General features: G+C 43.1%; 1 protein-coding gene across 3 annotated transcripts in view; it reads right to left on the reverse strand.

Annotated features, from left to right (window-relative positions):
• Window positions 1-12,649, reverse strand: part of MPP7 (MAGUK p55 scaffold protein 7) — a 681,636-nt gene that overhangs the window by 516,416 nt on the left and 152,571 nt on the right. For all 3 annotated transcript variants that reach the window (XM_063922017.1, XM_063922018.1, XM_063922019.1), the window contains exon 2: window positions 5,984-6,062. The gene's annotated coding sequence lies outside the window, so the exon portion shown is untranslated. The remainder of the gene's footprint in view (window positions 1-5,983; window positions 6,063-12,649) is intronic.

Raw genomic sequence — 12,649 nt, forward strand, 5'->3', positions numbered from 1 at the left:
TTCTCCACTCTATTATATTCCAAGATATTTTGGACCCCACAGTCCAGCAGATCTAGTTAGCAGATTACTCTTGCCAAAACACATCTAGTCCCAGTGAATATGCCGTCTTTCATCAATGCTACTTGCTTAGCTTTCAGGATTTCAAAGAAATTGAGCAGTTAATTAGAAAGCAACATAAAATATTAGCACAGCTCCTCTGTTTCACTGCCAGGCTCTGTAACTTCTGTACTTGTGTACTTGGCACAGACAGCAAACACATGGAAACACACTTAGGGAGAGCTACCCTATAAAAAATGCATGTTTATATTTTCTTTATTTTGATAAAAAGGAATAAAATGTTAGTAAATAAATTGTCCACCTTTATATAACTTTTATTAACTGGTTTCTGGACATCCTTATACAACTATTACCAATTATATCACTTATCTTTGTGGCTCTGTGCTTTTCAGTAGTGACACCCTGATAAGACACAAGTTAGACACTTGGTATTTGCAGAACAAATAAAGAGAGCTCAGTACAATTTTATCAGTGCACCAAAAATAAATAATTCTGACTAATGAAATAAACGTTGGCTGAGAGAGCTCTCTTCTCTCTCTTTTTTCTTACACTCCGAGCACTAAGACCCAGGACCACCAGGTGTGACCTCCAACCTGCCAAGTGCGCATGTACGGTTCTCTGTGCATCTCAACCTACCAAGTGCGCATGTACGGTTCTCTGTGCATCTCAACCTGCCAAGTGCGCATGTACGGTTCTCTGTGCATCTCAACCTGCCAAGTGCGCATGTACGGTTCTCTGTGCATCTCAACCTGCCAAGTGCGCATGTACGGTTCTCTGTGCATCTCAACCTGCCAAGTGCGCATGTACGGTTCTCTGTGCATCTCAACCTGCCAAGTGCGCATGTACGGTTCTCTGTGCATCTCAACCTGCCAAGTGCGCATGTACGGTTCTCTGTGCATCTGAACCTGCCAAGTGCGCATGTACGGTTCTCTGTGCATCTCAACCTACCAAGTGCGCATGTACGGTTCTCTGTGCATCTGAACCTGCCAAGTGCGCATGTACGGTTCTCTGTGCATCTGAACCTGCCAAGTGCGCATGTACGGTTCTCTGTGCATCTCAACCTTCCAAGTGCGCATGTATGGTTCTCTGTGCATCTGAACCTGCCAAGTGCGCATGTACGGTTCTCTGTGCATCTGAACCTGCCAAGTGCGCATGTACGGTTCTCTGTGCATCTCAACCTGCCAAGTGCGCATGTACGGTTCTCTGTGCATCTGAACCTGCCAAGTGCGCATGTACGGTTCTCTGTGCATCTCAACCTTCCAAGTGCGCATGTACGGTTCTCTGTGCATCTGAACCTGCCAAGTGCGCATGTACGGTTCTCTGTGCATCTGAACCTGCCAAGTGCGCATGTACGGTTCTCTGTGCATCTCAACCTGCCAAGTGCGCATGTATGGTTCTCTGTGCATCTGAACCTGCCAAGTGCGCATGTACGGTTCTCTGTGCATCTGAACCTGCCAAGTGCGCATGTACGGTTCTCTGTGCATCTCAACCTGTCAAGTGCGCATGTACGGTTCTCTGTGCATCTCAACCTTCCAAGTGCGCATGTACGGTTCTCTGTGCATCTGAACCTGCCAAGTGCGCATGTACGGTTCTCTGTGCATCTGAACCTGCCAAGTGCGCATGTACGGTTCTCTGTGCATCTCAACCTTCCAAGTGCGCATGTATGGTTCTCTGTGCATCTGAACCTGCCAAGTGCGCATGTACGGTTCTCTGTGCATCTGAACCTGCCAAGTGCGCATGTACGGTTCTCTGTGCATCTCAACCTGCCAAGTGCGCATGTACGGTTCTCTGTGCATCTCAACCTTCCAAGTGCGCATGTACGGTTCTCTGTGCATCTGAACCTGCCAAGTGCGCATGTACGGTTCTCTGTGCATCTGAACCTGCCAAGTGCGCATGTACGGTTCTCTGTGCATCTCAACCTGCCAAGTGCGCATGTACGGTTCTCTGTGTATCTTCTTCTCTCCAGTGTCTTACTGTGACTGACGTGTCCTTGAATGTTTCCTACAACGGAGACTGTACACCACAATATCACTTTGCCACTACAGCTATAAATGTTTTACATCCCGCTGCCACCACTGTGTATGTATGTGCCCATAGGTGCACTACAGCAGTCAGAATAAACCAAACACATTCCTGGTTGCATCTGAAGATATTACATCCTGTAATAGTTGCATCCAGTTTAACCCTGTGTTATTCTGCACGTGCTTTCTATGGCTTAATAAACCAACCTCTGGTCAAGTTATCTTCCATGTGGCCTGACCTTCATCACACACCACTGACACATATAACCATCATAGGATCTTCCACCAATAAAAACATAGCTAGAGGAAACTAGGAATCCCGGAAAAAAAAACATGCAATTAATTTACAGAGGTTTTATTAGAGATAAACTGTGACCCCCCCCCCCCCCCAAAAAAAAATATATTTATAGGTTCTAGTCCTGAGGTTGTTATAGGCCATCTATAGGAAACCTGTCTAGTACGGAGTAGGGGCAAGGACTCCACAAGCACTCTGCAGTACTGTGCAGATCACTGGCGTAAGGGCAGAGGAGGCAAGAGATGCACCGCCACACCTGTCATTCATTCACTGATCTGTATTATAAATATCTTCTTTGTATTATTCTAAATTAGAAAAATATTTTTATAAGACAGATTTGACTATAAAAATTCATCATTCTTATAGTCACAACTCACAACATTTGCGGTGTTCAATTGCAAATACAGGGAGAGCAGAGATGAGGCAGCACAGAGCTCCGTCTCCCCCTAATTATAAACTGCCTGGGGGATATTGCCGTGGACTGTACACCATGCCACCTGAATAATGGTACACAATTCCCTAATATTTGCAGGTGGTGGAACCCTGCCATGGATAGCACTTTGAACTGCATCATACATGTGTTCTATTTGGTTCAAATCCGGTAAACAAAGGGACACACTCATGGAATCAAACTCCAAGGAATGCTCCTCTAGCCATTATCTGGTGGCTATAGGCCTGTGTGGTGGTGCACTGTCATGCTGAAAGAGACCAATCCAGTCTGAGTGAATGTGGACCAGCAAATGAACTGCAAGTATGGTTACGTAGCTCCGCAGGTCACTGATGTCTACACCATGCCACCCTGGACTGTTCCTTGTTAGAATGCGGGGTCCATTATCTCATGGGGTTTTCTTGACTCATTTACACATTCCCAGTCATCTGGCATCCAGTGGCTGTGCTCACGAGCCCAGGAGATGCCAAAGAAAAATCACTGGTCCGTTAAGTGCCATACACTAATACTGGTTTACCTCACAAAATGTCTGCCTCTGCTGAGTGCAGGTAACATGAGCAATATTCTCTTCATCTTTTTCTTCGAAATGCAGGTGCCAAGCTCCATGCAAACGCACTTCCCCTGCAATCTGAAAGAATGCAAATCTAGGCCACAGGCTGGAATATGCTCTCAAAAAACCCCTGCAACACCTTGGTACATAAGGCACCGATGTGCCGCTTGGTACACTCTGAACAAACAATGGAAACAAAATTATTTTATGCTCAAGGCTGTAGTCATAATACAGGGACATTACAGTCTGTATTACGAAATGTGTCATTTCTATTGTGAACGCCAAAGCACATAGCCTGAAAGCAAATGGGCAGGGATGTCTTTGATGTCCAATAAATAAGCCACATTAATTACACGGGCCATCAGTCATACGAGCAATGGGATTACAGGCGATGCCTGCAAATATGCTGCTCTTCTCACTAGAACATGTTTAACTACAGAAAGCTTAGCAAATTTCCTCTTAACGATTGGAAAATATTTAATACTATATTCAAACATCATTTTACTAGTGATCTGGACATCCTGCTCCTGTCGGTTCTCTTACCAATCCATATACTGTAGGTTCAATAGCAGTGCACACAGAACCAAGACTTGTCCACTGTTAGATGTTTGGTGGAACACACACTTGTAATGACATCACCCATTCATCCTGTCCTGTATAGTAGTAAGAGACATCTAATAAGGACAGCACTGCTACAACCACTGACATACAGTACTGCTACCTCAGAGAACTGGCACAAGCCCAGAGTTGCCCCAAAGATGACGACTCTGGACATCTGGAGGGGCTATTATTAAACAGTTATTCTGAGACACGGTGCTACTGAGCTTTACGAGTGTGCTTAAGAAAACATATGGCAGCGTTTAAAAAAAAATCAAATCCTACATTCACATTGGGGAGACGACATTTGCCAACACTTGAGGGTTGATGGAAATAGTGACCAGGACACGGCACTATGTTGCTGCCAGCTAAAGTTGGGCATAGTAAGGCGTGGAAACACTTTCCAGGATCCCAGGAGGGATAATGCCTGCTCACATACAGACGGTCAACATTTACTCCTATTCGGTCAGAGGGCTGGGATGGGGGAAATTACAATCACCTGTGCCCATATTTCCATAACCCTTACTGATGGTAATTATTATTTCCCTCAATCTGAAAACCATAGATCTAAGAACAGACAAGATATTACTGTAATAAGGATTACCCGAGGCCTAAATAGATATTTCTGTGTCTCAGACTTAAGCTCTGTTGGAGACGTTTAGTCGCAGCAATAAAATATCATTGCTTTAATCGCTTAGAAAACACTGTTACGCTACGCGACACTGCATGGTTAGTTGCCACAAACTGAAAAGTATTTCCTATCATTGTGTGTGTGTGTGTGTGTGTGTGTGTGTGTGTGTGTGTGTGTGTGTGTGTGTGTGTGTGTGTGTGTGTGTGTGTGTGAAGCAGTCATAAGTTGTCATTTCAGTGGTATTGACATGACTAACGTCAACGTGGACAATATCGGAATGCTGCATGTAAGCACTACCACCAGGACTTTGAATGTCGACAAAATCTTCAACATATATTATATTACATGTTTCCCGTGACTGAGCACTATTACAGTTGAGGAATTTCACATAACATAATTCATTTGTAAACTGAAAGTCACTTGAGTAGCTTTCTTAAATTGGGGGCGTTGGTCATATGGTAGAAAACCTAGAGCCCTAAAGAATGCGGAAAATATGCCAATCAGATATGAAACAGCTGGGTGCTTTTGGAATATACTTAAGGCCACTGCTCAGATATCGAAAAACATTTTCAGCAGTCGCCACTGTGCAATCTGTCTCAGTTAAATATTTTAAAGTAGTTTTTCCATCTTCGGATGATACATTTATTTGCTTGCTCGTAACCTCCTGTATCATGTCCAGTATCCGTCAGGGATTTGTGCTGTACACAAATGTATTTATATAATCAGGTATTATTTAGCAAGACATTCATAAAATAATTGTTTAAAAGAAAGTTTAAGAGATTGGGCACAATACATGAAAATGATATCTGGAGGTGAAAATCTCTCTAATACCCCTTTCACACACCTGAGATTTGTACACGGGTCCTTCCCGGGTGTGACTTGGCGAGACCCCTTTCAGACAGAAGGCCCGACCTGACTTATTGCCGGGTTGGTGACATCACTATCGATGCATCCTAAGGCGGCACTTGAAGATATGATGACCTCCAAGCGCCACTTATTCCTATGATATGACCAGGTCACATCGACCAAGCTTACCCGTTCACACCACACCGCGTGCCGTGTTGAACCTGTTTTCAACCCTACTTGTTACCGGAGATGAAATACTGGGTCGCTCGACCCGGATTATTTCAACTGGCCGCTTTCAGATTGTAATGTAACCTAGCTTGCTGCGTGCTCATGTGCAATAACCAGTGTTATTGCTGCCAGTCTGGAAAGGGTGTAAATAAATATTTGCCCTCTTTGATCCCTCAATCCGGTTTTGTCTGGTTAAAGGGGTGTTGGGGTCAGATCATGGTAGCACTGGAAAAATACACTGACAATTTACATACAATTAAAAACATAAAAAATATTTACTATAAGATGAAAAATAAGATGTGTAAATTACCTCAATCCGCTTATAACGAAGCAGGTGAACCCCAATGTGCAATGACTACGAGAAATCTCCGGACATTGTGAATATGAACCTAGAACAAAACAAAATAATTCCTTAAAACCATAAAAAAACAGCCCAGTATACGTACAATCAGCAATGTAAATGTGATTGTTTATCTTATCACACAAATGTGACATTACTAATAAAACATTTAATCACAATAATAAAAATACATTTTTATTTGAGTATTATTTTCTTCTTGCAACTATCCACCATGTTGGCTGACAGTGTCACATACATTCTGTGCTTCCCGTACGGGATGTAGATCAACACATTATTTCCCTGCAGGCAACACAATTTAATTAAACCCTAGAAATGGGCATTCAGACCCATGTTAGTGCATTGGGATTCAGAAAATGCATTTACATTATCCCAGCATCACGCTGTAGCTGGAAGTGCTGAGGATGAAAGGTGATAGGTGTGTAGCCAAGATTCAATTGCAGTCACATAGAGACACAGGAACATAGAATTCAACAGCAGATAAGAACCACATGGCCCATCTAGTCTGCCCTAAACACATGTACATGCACAGATTTACACACAGAGGTTCATTTTTTGTCGGGAGCCAATTAACCTATCAGTATATTTTAGGGTTGTGGGAAGTTTACCGGAGAACCCGGAGAAAACCCACGCAAGCATGGGGAGAACATACAAACTCCACATAGTTAGGGTCATTGTGGGAATCGAACCCATGACATCAGCACTGTGAGGCAGTAATGTCAACCATTACCTAGTCACAACAGACAGGTAATCAGCCACACCCCACATAACATACCAAAAGTAGCAGAACTCCTAAGTAGCTGGAGATTTGTCATAAGGGTTAGATGGCGGAATATGTAATGAAACTTCACCTTACGCATAATAAACCATTCAAAATTCTATCAGATGTTTACAAGTGCCTTAGTGCCGTCACAGACTCCTATGGGCTGAAATGAAGGCAAATCAGTTCTGTGGACGGATCTGGCACGTTTATTTTTTCAGCAATTATTTAAATGTTTCAAAATTACAGGAGCCTCATCATAAATGCCTGGACAAAGCAGTTTCAAAAGGCAACGTAATCAATAAACAGGGATATAATACATAAAATTGTGTCTCTGTGTTTGAAAAAAACAGAATATTCTACTGGATGGAGTATATAATGGCAACATTAAGTTGTTTCCATTAATAAATTACAAATACAAAGTTAATGAGGTACAGTGACCTGTCTCTCCACTTGTGCTGAGAGGAATTTGCAGAGCCACAAAATAGTTATGCAAGGCGGATGCGCCACACCAAAAGCACAAAAGGCAGTGGGGTATGGAGGGATCCATCATTCTCAACCATTTACACGCTTTTATTAGTCTGAAACATTAAAAGGAGAAGACATATTGACATCAGTGTGTAAGGGCCCTTAGATCGTCCTCTTCTTCTAAACTGACCAGCAATACGCACTGCAGAACCCAGCGAGACACTAAAGATCCGACAGACACTGTTTTGGGTCTCAGCCATTTGGGAAATATTTGCCCTCCTGGTGAGCGAATAGCCGATTCTTATGGTAAAAGAATGATGAAACTCCCTTCTGACATACTTCAGTGCTCATAGGACAAGCTTGTCATGTGTGAGCACAGATCAATTAATGCTCTGGACACATTATAATGTAAGTGTCTCAAAATCTGGATTGCCGTAATATCCCTTAATCTGAGAGATTCAGGGGCCAATTCAATTGTTTTCATCGCCCCCTGCTGGGTGTCTAGTCAATTAAATTGTTGCTCCATTCAGGCGCCTAGTAATATTGACGTGCCAAAAAGCACCAGGTTTAGCAGCGCAAATGTGACAAACCAGTCTAAAGCAGGGGATAGGATGCACAAACTATGGACTTTGCACGGTTTACGGTCATTAGGTCGACCACTATTGGTCGACATGCACTAGGTCGACATGGACTTTATGTCGACATGAACAAGGTCGACATGAGCTTTTCACTTTTCTTTTTTCATTTTTTGAACTTTTTTATACTTTACGATCCACGTGGACTACAATTGGGAACGGTAACCTGTGAGAGGCGCAGCGATAGCGGAGCGAGGCACCTTGCCGAAGCATGGCGAGCGATGCGAACCATGCAAGGGGACACAGTGCACTAATTGGGGTTCCCCGTCACTTTACGAAGAGAACAACATCAAAAAAGTAAAAAAACTCATGTCGACCTAATGACCATGTCAACCTTGTCACCCTGTCAACGTAATACATGTCGACCTAATGACTGTCGACCTAATGACCCATACCCTTTGCACACATTCCTTCTCGCACTTCAGGAGCCTACAAGAAGAAATGTCACCTCTGCAGCTAACAGGCATCGAAACAGAGCAACAATTGAATTGTTCCATTTTGCACCTTCCAATGGTATCCGTGGGGGAAAACAATTGAATTACCTCCTTATGTTTTACACAGGTATTGTGGCTGGTTAAAACCACGTGAAACTCAGGCTTGAATTCTCACAGAATATGTTGAATTCAGTATCCGGATGGAAGATAGACAGTAAATAGACAGTCACTAGGTCGACTGTTAAATGTTCAACATGGATTTATTCACCTTTTAACCCTGACTTGGACATGCACATGGCTAACACATGGTTTTTCTTGAGTTTTTATGATTTTCAGGGTTAGGCTGAGGAAGGGGAGAGTCAGAGTTGAGCACTAGAGGGAGGGTTAGGTACCAGGAGGAGGGTTAGGTGTAAGGTTAAGGTTAGGAATACGGTTAAAAGAACATGCTGATGTTTTGGGGTGCCACGCCCTGCACCTAGATAAAGTGCTAGGGACCCCCAATATATACAGAGAGGCCCTGACGCGGCTTGGGGGCTTATACATACATTTGCGCAGATATATGTAACCAAGATCTCTGAATTCTAAGATATTGTATGGGATTTAAATCTGCTATTACTCAAGGTGCTGGGGGAAACAAAACGTGTTTTTTTCCTGCTTAGAAAAACCACTCCCTTTCAAGCACCTGAATTATATCACTAAAAGGCCCTACACACTGGGCGATTTGACTGCAAGATATGAACGATCTCGTTCATTAATGAACGAGATAACATTCATATCGTGCAGCGTGGAGGCACCAGCGATGAACGATGCGCGGCCCCGCGTTCGTTCATCGCTGGTGCCCCGTCGGCTGTGCATGCAGGCCAATATGGACAATCTCGTCCATATTGGCCTGCACTTCTACGGAGTCGGGTGACGGGGGGAGTGAAGCAACTTCACTCCCCCCATCACTGCCCCCCCCCCCCCCCCCCCCGCCGCCGGGCAGCTCGCCAAATGTGTAGGGCCCTTAAGCTAATTGAGCATCTGCCACTATATATGTTTGTTGTGAGAGGCAGAAAGGAGCTTGCATTAGGAGGAGATGCAGGTCCTGACATGCCACATGGAGCATTATGGGGTTGCTCCAAGGTAGGTAGCTCTTAGCTTAGACATATTGTAGTAAGGAGCCATTATCATGTGGCTCCTTGCTGGTTAATCATAGACCCAGATTAGGGTTGTGGAGGTGTGGTGCCCCTGGATTGGTGGAGCTGGATGGCTTTAGTGTGGCATACCTTTACACTATTAGCACTTATCACATACTAATTTCTTTGACACTATTTCTTATGTTAATTACATCTAATTTTTGTATCACTTTCTTTATAGCTTTGGCTTCTTATCACTAATCTATTAACATTATAGTTTTTTCACTGGTATGCTGCCCTGGGCTTTCTGGCATATGCTGATTTTTGGGGTGCCACACCCTGCACCTAGATATAGCGCTAGGGACCGCCAATATATACAGAGAGGCCTTGACTTTGCTTGGGGACTTATACATACATTTGCGCAGATATATGTAACCAAGATCTCTGAATTCTAAGATATTGTATGAAATTTAAATCTGGTTACTGCTATTATTCAGGGTGCTTGGGGAAACCAAATGTGTTTTTTTCCTGATTAAAAAAAAAAAGTGTCTACTTTTTTTGTCAATAATTTGCATGTTGACCTTTTGACCCTGTTGACCATTTAGCGGTCAACCTTTTGACCCTGTTGATTTACTGACTGTCGACCATTTTGTGTCGACCTATTGACTGTCTATCTAGACATGGTTGATCTTAACCCACCCCTGTGTAATTCATACGTGTCCCTGATTAAAGAGATATTTTGGCAACACTAGTCAGAACAGAGTTTAAAGGTTTCCCTATCGGGAGAATTACTTACTAGACAGCTGTCTGCAGGAGGAGTATATTCCAGCACCTGGAGGAGCGCCAGTAAACTACCTCTACTATGGGTGCACTCTAGTATGGCAAAACTGACAAGATGATTATTACGTATCCGAGTTAAATGGTCTGTCTACAAATAATGGGGTTTACAATCCAAAAGTGGAGCCTTACAACTTGCCAATAATATAATAACACTTGCATTTTGTATCTTCTACCTGCCCATGCCTAACAAAATGTAAAGTCAGTAAGGCCATGATATCATGTAGCCAATCATATCATGCAAAGCTCACCTTATCACAGAGTACTTGGCTCTTATTGGAGACAGTGACAGTGGGACCAGAACTGCAACCATCAGTGGCAGTGTGAGGACGTAAAGGGTAAAAAAGCTGCAAACCACTGAGAGCTGAATAGTTACAGGAGGAAGGTACAGCCCAGAGAATGTGAGGTTACAGATACTCACATCTATATAAACAAGCATTTATGCAAGCCAGTGTGATGTGTTGTTTAGGTAAAGGCTGAGATATGTTGACACAAACACCAGGCGGAGAGACGAGGTCACTAGCAGCGCCTGGAGGAGTTGCAGATATAGTGGAAGCCAATGTTTAACATCTGTTACACTGTGGAAAATGACTAGAGATATGGCACATTCCCTGAATACTTACATGTACCCGCGTCACTGCACTGGCTACTGTGTGACCAAGCTGAACGCTACAAAGTACTCACTGCAAGTCTCAACCTCTGACAACAAAGTGACCTTGACGAAGTACATACTCACATAGGTTACACATGGAACACATTAAATATTTTGCAATCACTTACTCAGCAACGTGTTCTGTCATTACTACTGCACTACGCGTTGATGGAGCCGGGTAATTGTTCAAATACAGAAAGATCATACAGCTAATTCTTATTCTGTAAATGCAGGAAAGGGCCAATAAAGGCTTTATCGACACTGGTGGCTCGTTATTTAGAACCAGCTCATTCTATTATCTCTGCAGAACTATTTAGCATTTTCTGCTAAGTAACTAAACAAATACACAGAAGACTATTATTTTGTACTGAATTTCCTAACAGTGCTATTCTGGGGGAAAAAACAAACCAAAAAATTATTACAATTAAATATAATAACAGTTGATTCAAAACTGAAACGAGGGTTCAGGACATGAGCCAAAGAATGATCTTCTCTGTCGAATGAGGTTAAGAAAACACAATATAAAAGAGTAGCAGCATGAGGCCATCTTCAACCATACATATACAATAAAATACCTTGAACATGCAATAAATTATAAACAGAACATAATCTGAAACCACAGCGAGGCAGAGACCTGGGACACGGTGTAAGCAGCCATTCACTCCAGGCAGAAATAATAGGCAGAAGGAAAGTGCATACTTTGAACAAACCCACACTGATAACCCAAAATGACTGTGCATGCCAATCATCTAATATCAAGTGAACAGACAAAACACAAAACAGCAGATAAGTATGTGCTCACAGTTACTGAAGGCAATTGTATCCATAACATTAACAAAAAAACAGGGCGCTCAGGGCCAGATTCAGGTTTGTTTTCAAAGCAAAAAATCACACAAATGGGCAAAACCATGTGCACTGCAGGTGGGGCAGATATAACATGTGCAGAGAGAGTTAGATTTGGGTGGGGTGTGTTCAAACTGAAATCTAAATGGCCCCATACACTACAACGATAATGCCCGATTTCAACCGATTTCGACCTTTCGGGCAGATAGATCGGATGAAAAGTGGCAAATCGGATGTGTTTTACATCCAATCCGATCCGATGCGTGTTCCTGTGAGAATCGGATCGGAGCCCCTGGGTCGTTAGTGCTGCACTCATGTTATGTCGTATCCCGCAGGCATGGCTGGGATCGCATACGATACATCGTATGCAAAAGGACCGCATATGATGTATCGTATGCAATCCTGCCGCCCGGGAAGCTGCCAGGCGGTTCAAGGGAAATCGCATCTAACTTTAGCCCCCAACATGTTGCTGTAGTGTATGGGGCCTTTAAGTTGCAGTCTAAAATGAAATCTAGCATTTGTGGGCTACATGCAGCCAGTATTTACCCTACACAGAAACAATATAACCCACTCAAATCTATTTCTCTCTGCACAATGTTACACCTGCCCCACCTGCAGTGCACATGGTTTTACCCAGTATTGTGCTTCTTTGCTTTGCCATGAATCAGGCCCTCAGCATTATCTAGTCCCATGCAAAGTGATTTGAGTCCTATTGGAGAAAGAGCGCTATATAAATTATTATTATTATTATTATTATGTGTACCAACATACATTGTAGTCCTAACACATAGATGCAATAGAATTCAATTACTACAGATTAATTGACCCCCCAGGGCTAAACAATTAGCACTGAGGCGCTAGCCGCGATAGCTAT

This window comes from Pseudophryne corroboree, chromosome 5, assembly GCF_028390025.1.
Source record: "Pseudophryne corroboree isolate aPseCor3 chromosome 5, aPseCor3.hap2, whole genome shotgun sequence".
Classification (NCBI taxonomy): Eukaryota; Metazoa; Chordata; class Amphibia; order Anura; family Myobatrachidae; genus Pseudophryne; species Pseudophryne corroboree.